The sequence below is a fragment of the Lissotriton helveticus genome, chromosome 7, assembly GCF_964261635.1.
Source record: "Lissotriton helveticus chromosome 7, aLisHel1.1, whole genome shotgun sequence".
In the NCBI taxonomy this organism is placed as follows: domain Eukaryota; kingdom Metazoa; phylum Chordata; class Amphibia; order Caudata; family Salamandridae; genus Lissotriton; species Lissotriton helveticus.
In genome coordinates, this window is record NC_136068.1 from 1,674,797,523 (window position 1) to 1,674,808,083 (window position 10,561).

General features: G+C 43.5%; 1 protein-coding gene across 1 annotated transcript in view; it reads right to left on the reverse strand.

Moving 5' to 3' along the window:
- Positions 1 to 8,286, reverse strand: part of LOC144767611 (putative methyltransferase DDB_G0268948) — a 342,613-nt gene extending 334,327 nt beyond the window's left edge. The window contains exon 1 of the mRNA XM_078651014.1: positions 8,130 to 8,286. The gene's annotated coding sequence lies outside the window, so the exon portion shown is untranslated. The remainder of the gene's footprint in view (positions 1 to 8,129) is intronic.
- Positions 8,287 to 10,561: the final 2,275 nt, after the last annotated feature.

Consider the following 10,561-nt stretch of genomic DNA (forward strand, 5'->3'; position numbering starts at 1 on the left):
AAAGGACATGTGTGTGTGCAACATGCAACTTAGAAAAATGCTTTTAAAAGCATTTTTCTGAGTTTTTGCTATTTACCGACAGGTCTGACCTCTCGGTAAATAGCGGCCCCAAAAGTCCAAAATCGCTAATTTGTTTTGTGTCATGAATAGCATTTGAGGAATCTCTATTAGAGATTCCTTAAATGCCATTCCACGCAAATATGCGAATTCTTACATAGCGATTTTTGCATTTGGTATCAGGAATACCAAATGCAAAAATCGCACTCGCAAAGGGCCAGATTCTCAGAATCTGGCCCTTTGCGAGTGCAATTTACCTACATGAATCAGGCTGTAAGTGAATTGCCGAGAATCACAGGAGGTTTTGGCGTCGTTACCGAGACTCGAACCCAGGTCCCCAGGTCCGAGGTCGAGCGCCCTAGCCGTTAGGCCAACTCCTCTCTCACTTGTTTTTGGGATGGCTTTAGCATGTTGTGGATGCTGAAGTGGGTGAGGGAGGTGTCTGTTTATGTTGTGAAGGCTGCATATCAAGGCCGCTCAAGTGTGCAGAGCTTTCAGAGATCTCTGTAGACAGCAACCTGGTAGCACGTCACACTACACCAGAGATCAGTCGGGTGTTTATGGGGTTCTTCTCTGACCTGTAAGAGCCATGCTGCCTGTTGCAGTATCCTAGTTCTCAAACTACTTAGATGACATAGTGTTGGGCTGGTTGTCTATGAGCCAGCGTGAATATCTCACACAGCCCTGGACGGTTGAGGACATTAAAGAGGCCATAGTGTTGCTCCCTAATGGAAAGAGGTGGGACTGGACGGCGTACAAAGTGAATTTTATAGCAGGATCCAATCTTCTAGTCAGCGACAAGATGGCCCAGGGTGATTTGAGCTCTTAATAAACCACTTAACATAACATAACATTCTATGAACATAATGGTCTAGAGAGGTTGTCAGCTGCCATCTCGAGTTCCCTTTCTTGGGAGTTGGCTTTGTATGTGAAGAAGGTTGAGAATTCCTCACAGCTCAGTTGGGTTTTTGTTGATTCCTGAGCATTTATGGCCAATTTATTGGATTGTTGTTATAACATCTCAAAGAGTTTCCGTGGTCTGTTTTTAACATTATCCAGTTTGGATCTAAAAAAGTTCCTTTTTAGATCTGAGAATGCTTTGGTTGTGGTTGTTTCTAGTTTTCCTGGGAGCTTTTAGCTGGGTGGATGAAAGGGTCTTTCTCCATTTTCTTTCTGCTAGTCTCAGTCTCCACCTGTCTTCTTTAGTGACCCATTAAACCAGGGATTTGTATCTTTCTCTGTAATTCTTTACAGTCTTAGCGGCATGGTGGAGTTAATTATATTCGTCATTGATGCGTTATAGTGATCTGTGAGTTTGCTAACGTACATCAAGTTGTTGGGTGGGTTTAGACCCTTCTCTCATCATGCTGCTAATTGCTCAATATTTGGGTCGTTGGTGTCTCAAATCCACAGTTAAAGTTTGACAGGTTGCGTGGTCTTATTCTTTTTTATGGTAGATATATAGAAGGTTATGGCATAGAGATCCAACCAATCGCAAGGAACAATTAAATGAATTGCAGTAGCCTTAACACTAGAGTTCACCTAGTCTGAAGTTGGGAGTTTGGGTGTTTAAGAGTTTGGGTGCCCAGAGACCCTGAAACTGTGATTAGCATGAACAATGGGTGAGTGCTCACAAAACTAGGTGACCAGGTTGCTGGATAGACTCGCCTCCCTCTGTCTCTTGCTGAACGGATAGCTGCTGCCAAAATGGCAATACTCCCCAAATTGCTATATTTGTTTGTGACTATCCCATTACCACTTAATAGAGCTATCTTTCAGGCCATGCAGTCATGTTTGCTGAGATTGGTTTGGGTGGGTAAAAAACTAAGATGCACCTGGGATCACTGGTGTTACCATTTGAAAAGGGAGGTTTTGAAGCCCCAGATTTGTGATTACGTTATCTTTGCACACAAGCCCAATTTGCACATTACTGGTACTTCTCCCATTGCTACCTGCCACCCTTGGTGGTGAAGGCAGACAATGCGCACCCGATCCCGCTGACTGTTATGGTATTGCAACATAAAACACATGGGAACAGGAAAGAGATAGATACGTTGCATGCACCATCAGAGTGTGAAAAACCGTGAATGGTTGTGCAGGACATGAATATTTATATGCACCAGCAATGCCAGTGTGCACCTGGATATTTCGGTGGCATGTGAGACAGGGCCATTAAGCATATTATATAGTGCAGGCATTACCAAACTGAGGATATGTATCTAAATGGAAAGTTTCTATCCCTGAATGACCGTACCACAGGGACCCAATATAACGCGATGCATGGGTTTGTTTATACCGGGCTGTGCATGGCTGTCAGAGAGCCGGACCCAGGATTCCCAGATGAGCCGAAAATGCTGAAAGCAGTACTAACTGTTTTAACTGTGTGGGAATCTCCAGGGCGTATTACTCGGTTGTACAATGCCTCCCAAAGAGAAACAGATGTGAAAAGTTCCACTTCCTTTGCTAGTTGGAATTGACAGATGGAGGTGCCGCTGGTCTGGGAGGGCCGGGTGACATGCTGTGCACTGACAGGCCGCCTCACGGCCAACTGCAATCTCAGAATAAGACTTTTTAAATTCCTGCATCAAATGTATTACACACTAATGAAGTTGTGGAAATATGGGCAGCACGAGGATGCTAAATGCGTGAGATGCGGGGACGATGGGGCAGGTTTCGCACAATTGGCCTAGCCATATAGCTCTATTTATCACTTCTGGACAAATGTTACACTGATGCCCACATTGCTAACGTTGATTATAATGAAAACTGTCAAATATTCACCTGAAGTATGCCTCCTAGGTCTGCTAAAAAAGCTTCAGCCATGTAATAGGCGAAGGAACTGCCAGAGGCCTCTAGACCCAAAAACCTTTGGGCGCCACTTACATGTTATCTGTTAGAACACCCGGATGTGGTATAAGCTTGCAGTCGATAAATGGGCGATACAGATACATGATGATTGACAGCATTGGACTTGTGGGTTGATGTGTGGCACTGCATGGCATATGTTCTGTATCTTTGTTTTTTCTCTGATTGCTTTTTTGTTGTCGCCTATTTGATATAATGTAGGGCATGCAACCTTGGTGTCAACGTAATCATTGTGAGTTGTGATGTAAAAAGTATTGCTGTATATTGCTTGACAACTAAAGTTAAACGCAATACATTTTTTTCTTAAAAAGAGTCACTGTTAAGTTAATCAATAATTCTTGTTGGTCCTGTGCCAGAGTCATGGATCTTGAGTCAGTGTGAACAAGGACAAAAACCTCTCCCTGGCAACTATTTAAGACATGGGTATTACCTCATTCATTTAATTGACATCAATATTGTCCCAAGCCAGAAATATATAAACATTATTTTATTTTATTGTATCACAAGTGAAACCTATATTTGGCAAAGCAATTTCATCAAACTATTTGTTGCATATACAACATTCTTCACAATACATAATTCATAATTACATAGAGCCCCTAAACAAGAATATATACACAGGAATCATTCATCCCCTAATAGTTCCACACATACCCACACGCATCAGTCAAACCATACACAACTGGAGTACATCAAACTCCACTTAACAGAACACAAAAAATATAACAATAATACGAAAATTATACCAACAACATAAAGAGATGGGGTATTAGGTCCTGCAAAATCGCCTTCGAGCGTTTGCAAGAATTTGAAGACCGGGAGGTGATCTCTACCATGGAACAGTTTTTAAAACTATTGATCAAATTTAGGAAATCCCTAGAATGATACCGGTGATAACAATTGTCGTTTTTAAATGCTGTTTTTAATTGTTTTCTTAACAGTGTGTTTTAACCATTGCCTAAGCTATTGAGGAATTTTAAATTGGAATTCTTTGTGTTTCTTTGTTCTTTTTTCATCATCTTGTTTTTAAAACACTGTATAAGTATGTACGCTTATATGATATTTCTTTGCTAAATATCGAATAAAGCTTATTTTGAACCTTTGAACCTACAAACAACATAACATCAACAAAGGGAAAAAAGGCGCCAACGCGCGTTTCGGGGTAGGACCTGGGTCCAAATTTCCTTCGTCAGGGCCGGAAGATGCAATACTTTCAGGTTGAAGGTTTCCTCTATGGATATTTCAACAAAATATGAGATACGGCAAAGCTGGGGCTCAAATATTAAGTTCCAATCAATGTGAAACCAATCGTAATCCTAGAAGATAATATCTTGGGTAGAAAGTATGCGTTCCTTAAAGTATAGAGATTCTGACGTGACACCTTGAGAACGGTAAAGTCACTGCCAGCAGTGAACATTCTGATCCTGTCCTAATATTCATGTGGCAGGCATCGGAAAACCACTCCTAAAATATCCTTTACTGGGTATACCTTGTTCAATACTTTGCGCGGATCCAACTGTCCCAGTAAATGAAACCACGGCAGCGAGAGACGCTCGGGTGCGTGGCCCCGTGTTAGATACCTGGCGGTTTACACAATCAATGTATGGTTTGACCCATGGTGCCTCTTAAACAATCGGTCGTGTTCAAAATAATGTGTCTAAACCCTCTTCGCGTACCGCTTGAGTCAGTGTGGCCATGTGATTGCTGGTGTCCCTAGGACAGTGCACTAGTGTTGATGTTTTTGACCTATATCAACACCATGACTTGCACTCCGAGTGTACCTGTCAGTGTCCCTACAATGTGTCTCTGTTCTTGTGTTGTTTCCTAGTGCCACTATCGTCATGTCAGCACCCCTGTGTCAGGTTTGCAGTGAAACTGCCCTGCGAAATTGTCATAGTATTAGTCTTTGTGCCCCATAGCAGCGTCCAGTGTCTCTCTGCCCTGGTCATATGGTAAACATCCTTTACAACGCAACTTTTACCACGCAGTGCTGTTACAACGCAGGTTTTACTACGCATACCATTACAACGCATTACACTGGGGGGCGCTCTAGGATAGGGAATACGTTTAATTTACTATCCAACACCTTCCCTAGTGTCCACGGGGACTGGAGTTGGAATAGTAAATTAAACTATTCACTATCCAGCACCCCCAAGTGTAATGCGTTGTAATGGTATGCGTAGTAAAAGCATGCGTTGTAACAGCACGCGTGGTAAAAGCATGCGTTGTAACGTCATACATTCGGTCATATCACTGCTATTGTTTCATGGTTTCCTGTGTCAATGCCCTATTGTTAATGATGGTTTTATCATGACAGCACTAGTTTGCTTGTGCCCCAGTATCAGTGGTCCACAGTTAGTATTACCTTAGCTACAGTAGCCATGGCAATGTCCCATGTCAGTGTTGGTTCTTCTGTGGTAGTATGGCTGTGACTATGTTGGATACTTTTAGCTGGTGCTTACCTGTCATTTGGAGTGCCCCTGAGTTAGTTTCTTAATGTCACAGTGTGTGCCTCTGGGTAAGTCTTAGGGGCATATTTAAAAAAGAAATGTCAGAGTACGGGCCTGTGCCAAATTTGGCAGCATAGTGATCCGACATTTACAAAACTCAGGGATGCACAGTATTTACAACAATAAAGTGCACCCATGTGTTTTACCAATAGCTGGCTCTAAAATTAGCTGCCTATCACCACCCTAGGCACCCTTGCACCATGGTGAAAGGGTGCCAGCGTGGCAGGTATTGATTGCTTATGTGCCTTAAGGTCTACCTTCCTGCACATAAACAATCCATAATGGCAGCACGCATAGAAACAGCAAAAACAAGGAGAAATATAAGCATTTTTCCATGTTTCACCATGCTAATGCCTGCTCTTGCATGGCGTTAATTTTTGGCACTGCCTCAGATTTGCAGATCCTTGTAAATCTGTGGCAGTGTCAAAAAACAATAGGTGTTGCGGTGAAATGCCCCCAGAAACACACACTGCACACCCTTTCCACGCTGAGTGATGTGTGTAAATGGGCCATATTTATAAGGCGGCTTGAAGCCACGAAAGGTGGCTTAATGCCACTTTGTAAATATGGAGAAAGGCATAGCACCACCAGAACGTCCCTAAACATGATATTCTGGTGGCGCTATACCCTTGTAAATACACGCCATAGTGTCCCACATGATATCTTTATTCACCAACTCGTGTGGGATGGCAGAGCCGTCAGAATAAAGATGGGTGAGAGATTTATGTTTTATTAGCATTTGTAGCCCTTTGTGCAATAGGCATGGCCCCTCCTATTTGAACTCCTAGGGCACATTTGTGTTGCAGAAGAAGTTGCGAACACCTGCACAGGGGACACCGAAGGTATCTTGCTTACAGATGCAGGGTTGTTGCCACCTGCACAGTGAAAAGTGGACAGGCGGTTTCAAACAGCTGGTCTGCCTTTCACTAATGGAATGTTCCCAGTGAGATGCAAGTCTGCTCCTGCACTGAGAAAAACAAGTCTTTATGAAAAATGTGCAGTGACCCAGTTTTCACCTAGCACGCCCTGTTAAAGGTGCGCCCTGCGCCAGAATAGGGCCGGGTTTAATATTTGCAATCCATATCCATGTGAACTAAATATTGGCCCAGGGCGATGACTACTTTAGGCAAGAGAACTTTAAAAAAGGTATGAAATGAAATTTGTCCTATATATGCAGGTAATGAAAAGGAGACATGACACGTAAAACATGCATTTAACTAATGCCTAGATTACAGTCACCCATGCATTATCGCAGTTAATCCCTACATCGTGCCAAAGGATGAATATTTCAATTACACGAATCATTTGAAAATCCAAGAAAATTTGCGAATTATATTTTAAAGTACAATAAAGGTCTCTAATTTGAACTTGCATTCTGCATGTATTAACTGGTTAAGATAGTGTTAACGTAGCTAAACTTTACCAAACAATCACTTCTACTGCTAGCCCTGCAGTTGCTTTTGGGGGAGGGACGGGATGGGGGTGGGGTAAAGCAGCAGCAAATGAGTGTCGTCCCTGCTAGGACAAGATAACACTCACCCACCACTGAATCATCAGGCCAGTGTTGAGCTCATCTGCTTTTTTCTTTTTGTTGAAATATAAACAGTTACTGGAATCTGACTAAACAACTAAAACTGAATATCACGTGTGATAAGCAGAACAACTACGACACGGACCCTCATAGTTACTGCAATCACCTTTACTATTGTAAATAAAAATAGGGAGTGTCTAATTGGGTAGAATGCTGTAATGGGGACTGTCTTCTGGTGCTGAAAAGACCCAAAAAAATAACCATTGTTTTAGCGCTCTAAAACTAATGAAATTGAACATTAAATGCTACATAATTAAAGGTATGATACATTGCCTGCACAGGTAAAATGCTATAAGTGGAAATATTTCTGCAACTGCCGCACAGTCAATAACTTATTAAGGCATTTAGTCAAGTAACCTGTGTGCATGTGAAACTTAAAGGTGTCTCAAAATCGTTGTTATTTCAAATTCATAGCAGAAACCCTGAAAGATGGGTTTCTTGTATGTGCTATCTGGTTCCTCAAATTACCAAAACGATAGAAAATAATGGTGTGAATAAACATTTGGTCAAAACTCTACTAACATGAAACCACTAATCTTCCCAGCATTATAGAATAAAATAAAAAAAAAACTGTAAAGTGAGAAACACACGAATACATGAAGTGTGCAAAGATACGCACTCTATGCGCCCCACTCTCAGAATCAGTCACCTACCATATTATCCATCGGGTAAATATTAGATCACATAATACACAATTATTTTAAACACATGAGGTCACTCTGTAACATACAAGACAAATAATATACCAAATCTGTCAAAGAGATTAATACTTCAGTTTCATAAAAGAGGCATAATTCAGCTCGGACCTTATGACTCTTTTCATGATGTACACTACCACAATTACCATATTTTCCAGTGTAAATGTTTACTGTTTCCAAACATATTACCAATATTTTAACTTCATATTAACAGATGGCTCAAACCTGCCGTGCAAAACGTTGTTTTTGCTGATACCCAAGTATGATTGCACTCAATAGGTTTCCATATAGTACCATACAAACGACAACAATCACTGTGGGAGCAGATGTGCATTCCACTAAAGCTCTGAACAGAAGCAAAGCCTTGTAATTAAAGAAAAGATAACACCAGAGGAAAGACCAGCTTACTATTGCAATGGGTAAGCGTTTCTTCTTCAATGACAGCTGCTACGTTGGTGGGTGGAAAGGGATTAGTTCAAGTCGCAGCTCCAAGGTACTCAGGAGGATGCTTTCATTAGGAAGTCTATGAAGTCCCACTCAAAGAAGCCAGTGAATGTGTGAAGGTACAGGTGGGAACTCTCTTATATGCCATTGATAGTTACATCAACAGCTGAATGTTTTAATCATGATTGGGCATGCCAATGCTGCCTCATCTGCTGGCATATTTCTTTTCAACAAAGGTGAATAAGGCATTGCAACATGGGCCACACCCTTCCTGCCTCATCTGCTGGCATATTTCTTTTCAACAAAGGTGAATAAGGCATTGCAACATGGGCCACACCCTTCCTGAGGGTAAGAGTTCTATATAATCAAGCCGGCCAGGTACCAAGTTAATTAGTTTTGAAAGTATCTGTTAATGCTGTATGCAGTCTTTCTGAAGGCACTTCAGATGAGCCATTTGTCTCTGGCTACATGCCATCTTTTCTTCCAGAAGAGATGATTATGGTAATAATATATATATTCTATCAATCAATCAATTGTTTGTTAAGCGCGACTACTTATCCGTAAGGGTCTCCCTGAGACTAGGGGTGTGCAGGTTCCGGTCCATCAAAGAGGGGGGTCTGTCGAAGATCCAGGTCTTGAGATCTCTTACGACCTTACTTGGAAAGTGATGTTGTCTGTCTGCGATGGAGCGGAAGGGTGTTGCAGGCCTTGGCTGCAAGGAAGGAGAAGGAGTGGCCTCCTGTGGCAGTTTTGTTGGGAATGGGTGATGAAAGGAACATGTTACACCAGCTAATGCTTGTTTTTTGATTTATGAAACTGAGTCTGCGAATTCAACAGGATGTTATTAGCTTATAAAGCAGAGTTGAGTTGGCGCTAATAAACCAAACTTACAAAGCTGGAAGCTCCTGAGCACAGCCGGGAGTAGAGTTTGCTCGCGTTCGTTTTTACTGTGTGTTAATTTGATTTTAAAAGTAACTCACCACCCCACTTGGCACCCGATCTACTTGGTGCAGGCATCCCCGCACAGCGGATCTAGCGCTGACGCGGGAGAGTCTCTCTGTCTCTCTTGCCGCCATTCTCCAAGCCTAGCCACAAGACACTCCCACTTGTTTGGCCACGCCCCCCGCACCAGGTATTTAATGCGCGCTGAATACAAGCGCCGCTTTAGATAGCTGGAACCTCCTGAGGCGCAGCCGGGAGTAGAGTTTGCTCGCGTTCGTTTTTACTGTGTGTTAATTTGATTTTAAAAGTAACTCACCACCCCACTTGGCACCCGATCTACTTGGTGCAGGCATCCCCGCACAGCGGATCTAGCGCTGACGCGGGAGAGTCTCTCCGTCTCTCTTGCCGCCATTCTCCAAGCCTAGCCACAAGACACGCCCACTTGTTTGGTCACTCCCCCCGCACCCTTTCACCGCCCTAATAAGTATGTGCATCTACCGGAAGCGCAGCGGACGAGTGCAGCGGGCGCAACGTTTGCGCGCCGAAGGTGCGCTTAAGGCAAGCTCGTCTGCGCTCGTCCGAGCCGAGTCCGGGCCTGGGGCCATACCCCCTACATCTCAACCTCAAAAGACCAGGCAATACAGCGCTGAAACTCTCCACAGTATTAGGCCCCCAGACTTGGACTGCTCTCTGCATTTCTACCATGCAGAAGACATTCCACATACCTGCCCGAAATGTAAATCAATCCTTAAACCTAAACAGGTCCAAGAATTGACACACGAGTACTGTATGTTTATGTTAAACTGCAGATCCTTGCCTAAACACAGGGCGGAAGTTGCCCTGCTGTTAGAAGAACGCATGCCAGACGTAGTTTTCCTAACGGAAACATGGCTCGCCACAGACTCCGACCGAGCCCTCGTAACAGCCCTCCCTCCAGGCTTCCAAATTACTCGGCAGGACCGACCTGAGGGGAGAGGAGGAGGCCTAGCAATCATTTATAAAGAACAGTTCCACTGCCGAGTTACTCCAGAAGCAATCCCTGAATCATACAGTTACTACGCTCGTAGATGACCTAGCTGCCTTGCAATTAATTCAACATGTCAAGACCCCAACTCCCGTCAAGGGCCTCTTGCTGGACCCTGTGTTCACCAACTGCGTAGACCTTGTAGCAGGACTACCTATTCCCCTCCCGTGGACGGATCATTTACTGGTACCTTTCACCTGGACCACGCTTAAGCCCCCACCCACTAGACCCACGACAAGACACGCCAGATCCTGGTCGCGCCTCCCAGTCGACGAATGGACCATTAAGCTCGCCAGCAACCAACCCCTCCACAATGAGGATCCTTGTCGAGCCAATCAGGCTTATGAAGATTGGATCACACAAACCCTTGAAGCGACTCTCCCTAAGAGTAAAATTACGCTGAAACGCTCCCATAACACCGCCCCCTGGT